Raw genomic sequence first — 14,907 nt, 5'->3', positions numbered from 1 at the left:
GTAATGACGGTAAGTAAAAATGTTAAAAGTAATGACGGTTGATAAAGTTATTTTCTTGTCCTATTAAAAGTGTTACCAGATAGTTTGTGTTGAAGTATTTAAAGCAGTTGATGGCGTAGGTAGATTCTGACTGTATGTTGTACTTTAATATAGTTTCTTGTAGTTTTACTTTTACAAGTATTTATGGTGTAAATGTGATGCCAAGAAGGAAACAAATACTGTATATATTTTGTATTGTTTTATCAACAGTTTTCACCATACGTTAATGTGGAAGAGTGAACAGTAAACGGTTAATCTTGCTGCGATCATGCCTCATTGACTACGGTTTATACTTGGTGTTTAGTTCAGAGTTTTTACACCTGTGTGAGAACACTACAGTACTCAATACTTTGATTTATGAAGGGCTATGGGCCTAAAGCTTTCTTTACAACCCTATCTACCCATGACACCACTTTCAATGAATTACGGACTTGTTGGCCAGAAAGAACTACAGTAAAAAAACATCAGTGTATCAAGGACAATAGAAGCAGACAGACCAATTGCCTTTATTCTTGCCATGAGGGAGGAGATGGAGGCTGCCATTTTATGAAGAGACTGTGTTATCTATTTTGTGAGTTAGTGGCTTGGCTTGATCAGTGTTTTAAAGTCTCAGCTATTCCGCTGACCTAGGGATCATTTCCAAATAAGAAATTATTTGTGAGGTGTAATTTGATTGGCTATAACATGCAGGTTTTTGACCGGTGGCATCTGAATCTGTTCTGTGTGATTCAAGCTGGTGGCTGATTGAGAACGAAGAGCCATAAATTACCCATTGTCACTTGCTGGTAAGAGGGCAATAAATGGATGCTGGCAGAGACCAATAAAAAGGCGTTAAAGGTCAAACTTATGATTTACAGCCAATGATACTGGAATGCAATATTTGATTTGGAATGGAATGAATATAAAACCAGATGTTTCAAGTGTGCTGTCTGCGCTAACTCTGTAGGAGACCAACAATCACAGATGTGAGGTGCCCCATGGACATGTGGAGATTTAAAACAGGACGACGAGAAACACGTGGCCAACAGCAGAAACTCCTTTTTAACTGGTATTATATTTTCTGTTCTTGGACTCTTCATGGAAAGTCAGGAAAACATAGTAGGTGTTCACACAGGTATTCAGTTATGTAAGTTCACGTGTTCTTCAATAGTTTCAATAGGGTTCAATTGTTATATTTAATGTCAGATAAATGTATACAATATACATCCCGAAATTCTTTTTCTTCGCAAACGTCCACGAAATCAGAGGAGTGCCCCAATGAATGAATTACAGTTAAATTTTAGAACCTCAAAGCTCCCCCAGCTCCCCCTTTCCACGAATATGCAGCAGCAAAGCAGCGACCCCCCCACCAGCAAAAAAAACATCTACACCCTCCACTGAGCACTCAAGCGTGCAGCAAAGCTAAATAAAGACACAGACTTGCAGACTCCAAAGACTACTCGTTCACCCAGTAATTTGACATACAACAGGCTCTCTCCCACCCTAATAAGCGAAAAAGGGGTGTCCCCATTTCACAGCGAGAGGGGAAACATAACAAAACAACTCGCTGATTTATGGTGTTAAAAGTCTGTTGCATCGCTTTTTCCGAGCTCAGTGCCCAAAGAACTTGGGTCTTCAGACACACAGCCAGCTCGCATCTCCCATGGCACAATAGGCAGCAGCACCGACCTTGAAACCACCCACCTCCAGAGCCATGAAATCCCGGCACCCTGAAGGTACACTAGTCTTCCAGGCTGTGTACTTGGCGTATCAAAAGCGGTCGGTCGTGAGGCCCTGATAGCAGGGCTCATTTCCACGAAGAACTGAAGTCAGTGTGTAATCTCATGTCAGAGTCTTCAAAAGGAAAAAAAGAGATATTAAAGATAGAAATAGAGTTATTTCTGAAGGTGCAAGCAAAGGAGTCGGCGTTAGGCGCCATCATCCCTTTCTTCCGTTGAAACAATAAAGGTACTTGTCAGTAAATGAAGATCTCTCTGTGCCTCCCTGATCATTATTACAAGGAGTCATTCTTGCAACAGATTTGGCATCCCTGTTGTGAGTTTAAATCTGTTTGTCAGCAGGAGACTCGAGCCGGACCACGTGGGTGAAAAACAGAGCTCTGAGGCTGGGTAGTTTGTTAATACAGACCCTGAGGTCTCCATCAGTCAGAGATGACCATGGACGTTACATCCCAGCTGTCTAGATAAACAAACCTGGGCAATACGATTTGGAAAGCAAGCTGTAGCCCATGAAGCAAGCTCCTCCTCTCCACGCATTTGATGAACCCACAGGAACAGCAGAGACCGAATCAGTTTGGTACCAGTCAGCATTGAACTCAATGTAGGACTGCCTTAGGGATTTACTCCCGAAGCCTTCCCCATGAGTGGGTACAGCTGCAAGGCAGCGGAAGTCTGAGATCAGAGTTTTCCTTCTAGATGAGCTGACAACCAAGGTTGATGAGCCCCCATCTGCCCGAAGCGAATGGTTTTAAGGCTCCAGTAACCCACCTTCATCCCTTCTCCTATCAGTAGAAACGGTTCCACCAGGCTTAGTAGCTGAGCCACACGTGTAGGTCAGGAGCTGGACTTGTTTGTCAGAGGTTACTTGAGGTGCACAACACTGGGAGCATAGTGGGAGCTTGTCCCCATTACCTCCCCGGCTATAAAAATCTTAAAAATCCACTGACCCAGGATGAAGAATTCAGGGAACTCTGCAAGTCTGGATGACTTAGATTGTTTTATTTGGAGGGGATTCCTCCAGAAGTACCTATTAGGGAAATAGACACACCAGTGGTGAAGCTGTTCTTAAAATTGCCAAAGGGAAATCGTCAGACAAAGAACAAACGACTACTGAAGCCTGTAGCAGTGTCCTGCGTCAGTGGGGAGTTGATAGGAAATCGACAAAAAGCTGACGCCGAGTGAGTTAAGTTGGAGGACGACAACAGAAGAGTCCGAAAGGAGTTAGAAACCGCCAAGGGAAATATTACTGTTTTACAGGAATAAAAGTACGGATTCGGTGCATGTGAATTGATTTAAGCTGAAATGTGAGAAATTGGTTAAGGATCAGAGTAAACAGGAAGAAGCCAATTTAGCTACAAGCCAGGTGGAGGAATTAAAGAAACAGTGCAGCTATAACAGCTTCTGAAAAGAGAAGTAAGTGATCATACAAAGTGTTTAAAACGGATTTTTAGAAAGCTGTACGTCCAACCTACTGCACAGAGAGGACTAATATGCGCCTTTGGATCCGAACATAGAACATAGAACAATACAGCACAGTACAGGCCCTTCAATCCACATTGTTGTGCCGACCCTTAAACCCTGCCACCCATATAACTCTCCAGCTTAAACTTCTCCATATACCTGTCTAGTAATCTCTTAAATTTCACTAGTGTATCTGCCTCCACCACTGACTCAGGCAGTGCATTCCACGTACCAACCACTCTCTGAGTAAAAAACCTTCCTCTAATATCCCCCTTGAACTTCCCACCCCTTATCTTAAAGCCATGTCCTCTTGTATTGAACAGTGGTGCCCTGGGGAAGAGGAGCTGGCTGTCCACTCTGTCTATTCCTCTTATTATCTTGTACACCTCTATCATGACTCCTCTCATCCAGAGTCCTAGCTCCCTTAATCTCTGATCATAATCCATACTCTCTAAACCAGGCAGCATCCTGGTAAATCTCCTCTGTACCCTTTCCAATGCTTTCACATCCTTCCTGTAGTGAGGCGACCAGAACTGCACATAGTACTCCAAGACTAACCAAAGCTTTATAGAGCTGCATCATTACCCCGTGACTCTTAAACTCTATCCCTCAACTTATGAAAGCTAACACTCCATAAGCTTTCTTAACTACCCTATCTACCTGTGAGGCAACTTTCAGGGATCTGTGGACATGTACCCCCAGATCCCTCTGCTCCTCCACACTTCCAAGTATCCTGCCATTTACTTTGTACTCTGCCTTGGAGTTTGTCCTTCCAAAGTGTACCACCTCACATTTCTCCAGGTTGAACTCCATCTGCCACTTCTCAGCCCACTTCTGCATCCTATCAATGTCTCTCTGCAATCTTAGACAATCCTCCACGCTATCTACAACACCACCAACCTTTGTGTCATCTGCAAACTTGCCAACCCACCCTTCTACCCCCACATCCAGGTCGTTAATAAAAATCACAAAAAGTAGAGGACCCAGAACCGATCCTTGTGGGTCACCACTAGTCACAACCCTCCAATCTGAATGTACTCCCTCCACCATGACCCTCTGCTTTCTGCAGGCAAGCCAATTCTGAATCCACCTGGCCAAACTTCCCTGGATCCCATGCCTTCTGACTTTCTGAATAAGCCTACCGTGTGGAACCTTGTCAAATGCCTTACTAAAATCCATGTAGATCACATCCACTGCACTACCCTCATCTATATGCCTGGTCACCTCCTCAAAGAACTCTATCAGGCTTGTTAGACACGATCTGCCCTTCACAAAGCCATGCTGACTGTCCCTGATCAGACCATGATTCTCTAAATGCCCATAGATTCTATCTCTAAGAAACTTTTCCAACAGCTTCCCCACCACAGAGATAAGGCTCACTGGTCTATAATTACCCAGACTATCCCTACTACCTTTTTTGAACAAGGGGACAACTTTCGCCTCCCTCCAATCCTCCGGTACCATTCCCATGGACAACAAAGACATAAAGATCCTAGCCAGAGGCTCGGCAATCTCTTCCCTCGCCTCGTAGAGCAGCCTGGGGAATATTCCGTCAGGCCCCGGGGACTTATCCGTCCTAATGTATTTTAACAACTCCAACACCTCTTCTCCCTTAATATCAACATGCTCCAGAACTTCAACCTCACTCATATTGTCCTCACTGTCATCAAGTTCCCTCTTATTGGTGAATACCAAAGAGAAGTATTCATTGAGGACCTCGTTCACTTCCACAGCCTCCAGGCACATTTTCCCACCTTTATCTCTAATCGGTCCTATCTTCACTCCTGTCATCCTTTTGTTCTTCACATAATTGAAGAATGCCTTGGGGTTTTCCTTTACCCTACTCACCAAGGCCTTCTCATGCCCCCTTCTTGCTCTCCTCAGCCCTTTCTTAAGTTCCTTTCTTGCTACCCTATATTCCTCAATAGACCCATCTGATCTTTGCTTCCTAAACCTCATGTATGCTGCCTTCTTCCACCTGACTAGATTTTCCACTTCACTTGTCACCCATGGTTCCTTTACCCTACCATTCTTTATCTTCCTCACCAGGACAAATTTATCCCTAACATCCTGCAAGAGATCCTTAAACATCAACCACATGTCCATAGTACATTTCCCTGCAAAAACATCATCCCAATTCACACCCGCAAGTTCTAGCCTTATAGTCTCATAATTTTCCCTTCACCAATTAAAAATTTTCCTGCCCTCTCTGAATCTATCCTTTTCCATGATAATGTTGAAGGCCAGGGAGCAGTGGTTACTGTCCCCCAGATGCTCACCCACTGAGAGATCTGTGACCTGACCCAGTTCGTTACCTAATACTAGATCTAGTATGGCATTCCCCCTAGTCGGCCTGTCAACATACTGTGACAGGAATCCATCCTGGACGCACTTAACAAACTCTGCCCCGTCTAAACCATAGAAACTAATCAGGTTCCAATCAAAATATTAGGGAAGTTCAAGTCACCCATGATAACAACCCTATTATTTTTGCACCTTTCCAAAATCTGCCTCCCAATCTGCTCCTCGGTATCTCTGCTGCTACCAGGGGGCCTATAGAATACTCCCAATAGAGTAACTGCTCCCTTCCTGTTCCTGACTTCCACCCATACTGACTCAAAAGAGGATCCTGCTACATTACCCACCCTTTCTGTAGCTATAATAGTATCCCTGACCAGTAATGCCACCCCTCCTCCCCTTTTCCCCCCTCTCTATCCCATTTAAAGCACTGAAATCCAGAAATATTGAGAATCCATTCCTGCCCTGGTGCCAGCTAAGTCTCTGTAATGGCCACTACATCATAATTCCATGTATGTATCCAAGCTCTCAGTTCATCACCTTTGTTCCTGATGCTTCTTGCATTGAAGTACACACACTTTAGCCCTTCTAACCTTACTACCTTTACACCCTTTATTCTGCTTCTCTTTCCTCAAAGCCTCTTTATATGTTAGATCTGGCTTTACTCCATGATCTCTGCTTACAGCTCTCACATGACCTTTATCCTCCTCCACCTCACTATCTGCTCTAACATTCTGGTTCCCCTCCCCTTGAAAATCTAGTTTAAACCCCCCCAGAGCAGCACTAGCAAACCTTCCCACAAGGATGTTAGTCCCCCTCCAGTTCAGGTGCAACCCACCCCGTCAGAACAGGTCCCACCTTCCCTGGAACAAGGCCCGATTGTCCAGAAACATGAAGCCCTCCCTCCTGCACCAACTCCTTAGCCACGTATTTAGCTGCGTTATCTTCCTATTTCTAGCCTCACTAGCACATGGCACGGGTATCAATCCTGAGATTGCAACCCTGGAGGTCCTGTCCTTCATCTTTGCACCTAACTCCCTAAATTCTCTTTGCAGGACCTCCTCCTTCTTCCTACCCACGTCATTGGTCCCTACATGGACCACGACATCCGGCTGCACACCCTCCCTCTTGAGAATACTGAGAACTTGATCCGAGATATCGCAGACCCTGGCACCAGGGAGGCAACAGACCATCTGGGATTCTCAATCTCTTCCACAGAACCTCTTGTCTGTCCCCCTAACTATCGAATCCCCTATCACTACTGCTCTCCTCTTTTCCCTCCTTCCCTTCTGAGTTGAGGGTCCAGTCTCAGTGCCAGAGACGCAACCATTGCAACTTGTTCCGGGTAGGTCGTCCCCACTAACAGTATCCAAAACTGTATACTTATTATTGATGGGAACGGCCACAGGGGTGCTCTGCTCATTCTGTCTATTCACCTTCCCTCTCCTGACAGTCACCCAGCTGCCTGCCTCCTGACTCTTAGGGGTGACTATCTGCCTGGAACTCCTGTTTATTTCTGCCTCTCTCTCCCGAATGATCCGAAGTTCATCCAGTTCCAGCTCCAGTTCCCTAACATGGTTTGTCAGGAGCTGCAGCTGGATGCACCTTTTACAGGTGTAATCATCAGGGACAATTGTGCTTGACCTGACTTCCCACATACTGCAAACGGAGCACTCAATTCCCCTAACTGCTGCCTCCATTACCTACTTCTAAGTTAATTAGAGTTATTAAAGGAGCTTACCCGGCCTTACCTCACCGGGAGCAAGCTCGTTCTCAGCATTTGCTCGCCGAAGCCTCTCAAGCCAAAACCTTCCTATTCTGTCTTCCACTACTCCGTCGCCTGCTCCATTAATCTGCTCATTTTTTAAACTCTCCCACTGTCTCACAGGCCAACTTTCATGCGCTTGTGCAGTCGTGCCCCGATCAAACTGCCGAAGAAAAGAGGGAAGGAGGATGGATATGGAGATATGGATTGGAAAGATTTAGCATATAAAATAACCAGATATGGCCATGAGGACCCTCCATCCGAGAGCCTCTCTCCAATGTACAATCAAAAAGAACCTGTGCTACTGACGGCATGATTGACTCCCCTAGTTATTATCAGAGAGGGAGGTGTCAGGACAGGAAATCAAACCCCGAATATAACATGCGTAACACTGTTCAGGCAACATCAACTGAGGGATATTGCTAAGGATATCGTGATTATATATGCCCGGGGACGATCCTAGGGAACTGTTCCAAGCAATTAATTACCAGAAAATAATACATGGACTGGACGATGTCAAACAAAGAAAGTTGATTATCATGTGCTTGCATATGAACATCCCCTCTGCTTTGCCAGAAACATAATGACACTCCAGGGCAATAAATGAGGAATTAAAGAATGCAATACTGACAATTATGGGTAATAACAGCGGGGACCCAATAGAGGATTTACATAAACGTACCAGAGAAAATACACAGAAAATCGTGTGGGGAATCGCAGGTCAGGACAGAAGCCAGCAGAGATTGTGAAGGGAAGTAACAGAGCTCAGGAATGCGCCTTCGCCCAATCAGGGAAGCTGTTGTCAGGACAGTACAGCAGTCAAATCTGCTGTTTCGGATGTCATTATGCTCAGAATTGTTCATGTAATTTAAATCCTAACAAAAATCAGAGATTGGAGTTACAGAAGGGTCAGAATATGTTTAAATTTTGGTTAATGTGGGGATTTCATGATTTAAACTTGTTAAAGGTTGTTTACTTGTGCATGATGAATAACTTCCAGTATTTATTTGTTTTAAAGTCTGAGAGTACACATTTCCTCAGATTAGTTGGATTGTTACTGAATATTTTTTGGAAATGGTTTAACCCTTAGGAACAAGAGATTTTCTGGAATGGTTTAAAGTGTGAATGCTTTGTATGTAAAATGTGGCCACATGTGAGTTCAATTTGTGTGTGTGTCTGTGTCCTTAGAGGAATTAATATATTGGGGGTTGCATCAAGCAGTTTTTTTCTTGGTTCTTTGGAAAATGTGAAGAAGTTTTTCATGGCAGGAATTAACTGTTTTAAGTTTTGCAGTTACGTGTGGAATTTTACATTTTGGGAAGAATGGAACATTTGGGGAACAATCCTAAAAATTGCTTTTACTAACAAAGCTGCTTCCTTTTACAGACTATTAAAACATGTTGCTCAAGTCTTTTGACATATTGATTTTGAGTTGGAAATCCCTTGGAAAAAATAGCTTTGAGGCAACCAGTGTTTTGTTATGTAAAGTGGAAATGAAAGTTCAATTAAAATATTGGACTGGTCCAAACAGCATTTCAGTATTTGTCTAGCTACTGCTGGATATTCGAATTAAAATGTCTTGGTCAGTCAGCCTTGGCACTGCAAGGTTGATGTCATACATTCTGATAGTATGTATGTTTGTAATAGACTTACAGAACATTTGCCTCTTTGAGAAGTAGGAGGGTTTGTTTCAGTTGATGGAAAGCCCCTCACATCTGCTACTCTGCTGTGGTATATATTTGAAGAAGCAAAGGGAAAGATTGCAGCAACATAAAAGAAAAAGCCCAATGTAAATTATCCCCCAAGGGGAATAAAAAGGCTGATGAGTTAGCAAAGCAAAGTGCTTTAATTGGGCAAGAATGGCAGCAATAGATTGGGAAATCAGGAGGCAGAAGGAACAACAGGTTAAGGTTATGGAATTAATAGAGGAGCAGAAGAAAGATAAAAGGTTCAAAGGTCAAATTTAATCTCAAAGAAATATATACAATATACATCCTGAAATGCTTTTTCTTCGCAAACATCCACGAAAACAGAGAAGTGCCCCAAAGAATGAACAACAGTTAAACGTGAGAACGTTTAAGTCCCTCCCTAGCTCCCCTCACTCCCGCGCGTAAGCAGTGGCGAGAAACAATCGTCCTTCCCCCCACCAGCAATAAAAACGCGCATTGGTACCATCACCGAGCCCAAGCATCTGCTAAGCAATAGCAAAGTCGCAAACCAAAGTTACCCCAAAGGCTTCGCATTTCATCCAAAATTCGACAAACCGCAGGTTCTCTCTCTCCCTGGCAAGGGAGAGGGTGGTGTTCTCCATTTTCACATTGAGCAGGAGACATAACAACAACCCGTTGGTTTATAATGTTAAAAGTCCGTTTCGTCGTTTTTTTCGAGCTCTGTGTCCGAAGATCATAAAGACCTTGCAAATACTACAGCAAAAGATTTTTCTGTCCTCCCCGACGACACATGAGTCTCCTGCCATGACACCTATCCTCGATCCACCCATCTCCAGAGCCCTGAGATCTTAGTCTTCTGAACACGATCCAGTCTCTCAGGCCAAACCATTGGCATGTCGAATAATGGCCAGTCGTGGAACCCCGAAAATGGGTCCCATTCCCGCAAAGAACTGAAGTCAGCGTGTAACTCCAGGTCAGGGTCTTCAAAAGAACCCTGAAAGGGAAAAATAAAAATATTAAAGGTAGAAATGGAGCTATTTCCAAAGATGCAAGCAAAGGAGTCACTGTTAGGCTCCATCAAAAATAGTGCACGGTCTAAAATGTACAAAGATGGAGTAGTCCTATATGAAGGAAAGTTTGTGGTCCCAGATGGAGGAAGAAGTCAGGTGATCCACTGGTACCATGATCTATGGGGATACCAGGGAGCCAAAAACATCCTGGAAAAGATAAAGGTGTGTTGGTGGTCTGAATGAAGGACAACATGGAGCATGATGTCAAGAATTGATTGATTTATGTACAATATAATCCTGATGGAAATGTAAAGAAAGGAGCTCTCTGACATACCAGACCAGTGCAGGGACCCTGGACTAATCTGCAGATATATTATGTTGGACCTATGCCACCCATCCCAGGAGGGTACAAATATATTCTTGTCATGGTAGACTTTCACCAAGTGGGTAGAAGCTTTCACAATTAAGACAAACATGGCTAATGCCACTGCAAAAATCTTATTGGAAAGGATTTTTACTCGCTGGGGTTTACCTCAGAGAATAGAATTAAGGCACTTGTTACATAGCACAGATAATGCAAGATGCCATGGCACCTTTAGGGGTTGAGCCGAGATTTCATATACCCTATAGACCACAGTCTAGTGGAATTGTGGAAAGGATGAACTGAACATTAAAAAAATATGATGGCCAAAGTGATGCAACAGGGCAGGCAGATTTCCTTTATGTACTGGTGATAAAAAGGAATACAGTGACATCTTCAATGGTTTACACTCCTTACAAACTCACGGTTAGAAGAGACATGAGAGAGCTGGGAGATGTTGGGATTAGACTTGACAGAACCCAAATTAAATGGAATTGTCAGAAAAGTGGGTACAATAATCGGTAGACATAGTAAAAAAGGCCAATTATGTGGCAGCTCATCAACTATGAAAGAAAAGGCAACAGAATAAGCCTACTTTGACTCAAAAGTCAGTCCCATTGAATCAACTTGAGGAGAAAGTGATGATTAGAATACACTAACCCACCTCACTTTAAAATCCAAGGTTTGCAGGGTCCTATTAAATTATAGACAAAGCAAGTCCATCAGTGTACAGGGCACTGATTTCTCCAGATAGAAGTGGATGGTACCACATCACCTGGTTGAAATTGGTGGGACAGAAACAATAATGTTATCATCATTGGTACAGAAGGATTGATGTACATGATGGCCCCAATTTTGGAGACTTTACGATCCATGTACATGGTAAACCTGATTTGGAAGATTTGAGTTTGGAATAGCTGTTTCAAGTAGAGGGTGACAGATTTGACCAAGAAGGAATTTTTCTGTTCTCTCCTTCTGAGAATCAGGGGAGTTTTGTCAAAAAGAAAAAAGCATGTTGGTTCCTGCCTCCCCTATCCTGAAATGTAAATTGGGTGGAAAAGGGGAAAAAAAACAGATGGATGGCTTAAGTCCAAAGACAATCGGGAATCTGGATTGGACAGGATAAAAAAACAAAAAATTTACAACTTAAAATTTATGATTGGAACTTGAAACTGGAAATAAGAACAGAAATTACACTTGCGTGTTACAGGTTTAATTCAATATCACGAGAACAATGTAAAATTGACTATCCTACAACTTGAAGTAGCTGGAAATACACCAGAGTCTAAATGTAGTGAGACCCAGCATGACACAAAGGGTTAGGATCAGTGTTGGGTTCATACACTGGAACTTGTTACCTTGGTACCAGGGTACCAGCAAGTGCAGACCACTTTAATATAAATGAAATAATGGTGCCTAAATTGTGTTAATCTACAATTGGACAATTATTTTCTTGGAAGACAACTAAGCAGGAGTGAGGTTAAGTCTATCAAAAATAGGAAAAGAGAGGACTATTGGACTTAGTGAAAGCATGTTATGCATCAATGTTTGCAATGGTCAATACATTGGATACAGCAGAGTTTGGAAAACAAATTTCTGAACCGCCTTCAAGATACCTGTCAGGAACGGGGGCCAGATGGACCCAAACACAGGAAGCAGACACTGAAGTACTAGGGGGAGGACAGGATGGGGATCCCATGGCATTTAAGGTTTAATGCAGGCAGGGCTGGATCCCAGAGTTCAGACGGGGCAGGCGGGCGGGCAGGCAGATTCCTCATGGCGGGCTGCAGGGATCCCGGGCAGGGCCAACTCCCAGGCAGGAACACAGAGGCCTGGGCCAGTCGTGGACACCTGGGCAGGTGCGGGGCACAATCCATGGGACACGAGGGTAGGCAAGGGTAGGAGTCTCTAGGGTGGGCCACATGGATCCCAGGCAGGGCCAACTCCCAGGCAGGAACACAGAGGCCTGGGCCAGTCACGGACACCTGGGCAGGTGCGGGGCACAATCCATGGGACACGAGGGTAGGCAAGGGTAGGAGTCTCTAGGGTGGGCCACATGGATCCCAGGCAGGGCCGACTCCCAGGCAGGAACACAGAGGCCTGGGCCAGTCACGGAAACCTGGGCAGGTGCGGGGCACAATCCATGGGACATGAGGGTAGGCAAGGGTAGGAGTCTCTAGGGTGGGCCACATGGATCCCAGGCAGGGCCGACTCCCAGGCAGGAACACAGAGGCCTGGGCCAGACGCAGACACTTGGGCAGGTGCGGGGCACAATCCATGGGACACGAGGGTAGGCAAGGGTAGGAGTCTCTAGGGTGGGCCACATGGATCCCAGGCAGGGCCGACTCCCAGGCAGGAACACAGAGGCCTGGGCCAGACGCAGACACTTGGGCAGGTGCAGGGCACAACCCTTAGGGAGCAATAGGTGGAAAGGTAGAACCCCCGCCGGGCAGCGGCAGTCCGGCCGGATCCACCCGACAGAAGCAACGGGTATGAGGGGGCAGAACCCCCGCCGGGCAGCGGCAGTCCGGCCGGATCCGCCCGACAGAAGCAACGGGTATGAGGGGGCAGAACCCCCGCCGGGTAGCGGCAGTCCGGCCGGATCTGCCCGACAGAAGCAACGGGTATGAGGGGGCAGAACCCCCGCCAGACAGTGGCAGTCTGGCCGGATCCGCCCGACAGAAGCAACGGGTATGAGGGGGCAGAACCCCCGCCGGGCAGCGGCAGTCCGGCCGGATCCGCCCGACAGAAGCAACGGGTATGAGGGGGCAGAACCCCTGCCGGGCAGCGGCAGTCCGGCCGGATCCGCCCGACAGAAGCAATGGGTAGGAAGGGGCAGAACCCCCACCGGGCAGCGGCAGTCCAGCCGGATCCGCCCGACAGAAGCAACGGGTATGAGGGGGCAGAACCCCCACCGGGCAGCGGCAGTCCGGCCGGATCCACCCGACGGAGGCAACGAGTAGGAAGCTGGGTCCAGGGTGAGCAGCAGAACTACAGTGATCCAACAGGTACATTGGTAAAGGCGACCAAAAGCACGGGCAAGACGAATAAGACGGAACAGCGGGACCAGCGCACCCGAGAGGAGCAGGAAAAGCATGACGAACCAGGTAAAACAGGTACAGAGCCGGTTGCAGAACAGGCAAAGGGCAGGATACGGAGTAGGATTCAGAGCAAACGAACCAGCTATAGAGCAGGTTAAACCAGCTTCAGAGCAGACAGGATGCAGAACAAAACAACCACACATCCGGTCTCTGTCCCGCGGCCCCTTATAAACACCTGCAGCCGAATTGGCCACAGGTGTGCCTCCTTGATCCAGGATGATCTTAACAGGCTCAACGGGGCCAGGAAAGACAGCTGAAAGACCCGGAGTCTGGAGCACTCGGACCGGATCGAGACCTGGAACGCGGAGTCCGGACTGGACCGGACCCTGACAATACCATGAATTTGATAATTGACCGCATAGACCTCATATCTGAGGGAACACATTAAGCTGAGATCTGTGCTACATATACTAGTTGGTTGCTCACCATGATTAGTAAAAAGTTATTACAATGTGATGCACATCGAGTATCAAATTGGGTATCAGATGAGCAACTAAAACAAGTGGTTGGGGAGAAGTGTCCTTATGTCATGTTAGAAGTCTTACACTAACCAATAGAGTACTAGGTACTTGTGATTATGGTGAAGGAAGGTTATATGTTGGTGTAGCGTTCCATATTCCCCAACATTGAAAGAATTTAGCCCACTCTGAAAAGAGTTCACAATGTGGGCAACTATCATAAGACTTGGATGTTCTTAAGTAACTCACCAACACGTACTATTGTTATGAATGGTACTGGGAAAGAGATAGATTTATCAAGATGTTATAAAAGGGGGAACCACTGGGCTTGTCCAGAAGAGATGACAAGACAGAAACTTGTGGATCGTGGTTTCAGTATTTATGAGACTTATTCATTGTCTATTCAGCATGTAAATTAGTTTTTCATACAATACACATTGGTAGGATGAATATCATATATAGCAACAGCAGCCACGTGTTATACCATGGAATGGAAAGGGTATCCTTTTGGAAAGTCACAATGTTGCAATTGGGAGCTTGATATTAAATTTGACTATTGGAGGACAAACTTTACCTCAACCAGTAGAGGAGAAGGTGGTGGAGGAGAACCTTGCGACCCAACAAACTGAAACGGATCGATATTTATGGGACAATGTTGTTACTGAGTTGCCACCAATTTCTCATTTAACTTCAGATTGGACAAGTGTTGTGGAGAAGGCAATGGATTAAATATACAAAGTTATTAAGACATACTGACAAAGCAAATGACATATTGCATGACTCTTAGGATAATTGTGGAATTGGGGATCAAATGTTCAAATACATCCCTGCTGACGTATGCTGATGATTGTATTGTCTAATGTGTTTCATATTTAGAAGATGATAATCTGAAGTTGTGCAAAAGGAAGAGGATAATGGTTTTGTAATACAGAGAAGATGATTGTCTGTATACAGAGTGTATGAATTCAGTAAATAAATGGTACCTTTATTTTTGTATAATGTAAGTGTTGCATGCCTGCTTGGGGG

This window comes from Hemitrygon akajei, chromosome 16 (genome assembly GCF_048418815.1).
Source record: "Hemitrygon akajei chromosome 16, sHemAka1.3, whole genome shotgun sequence".
NCBI lineage: Eukaryota > Metazoa > Chordata > Chondrichthyes > Myliobatiformes > Dasyatidae > Hemitrygon > Hemitrygon akajei.
The sequence above is the reverse complement of the archived record's forward strand: the minus strand, read 5'-3'. Positions refer to the sequence as shown.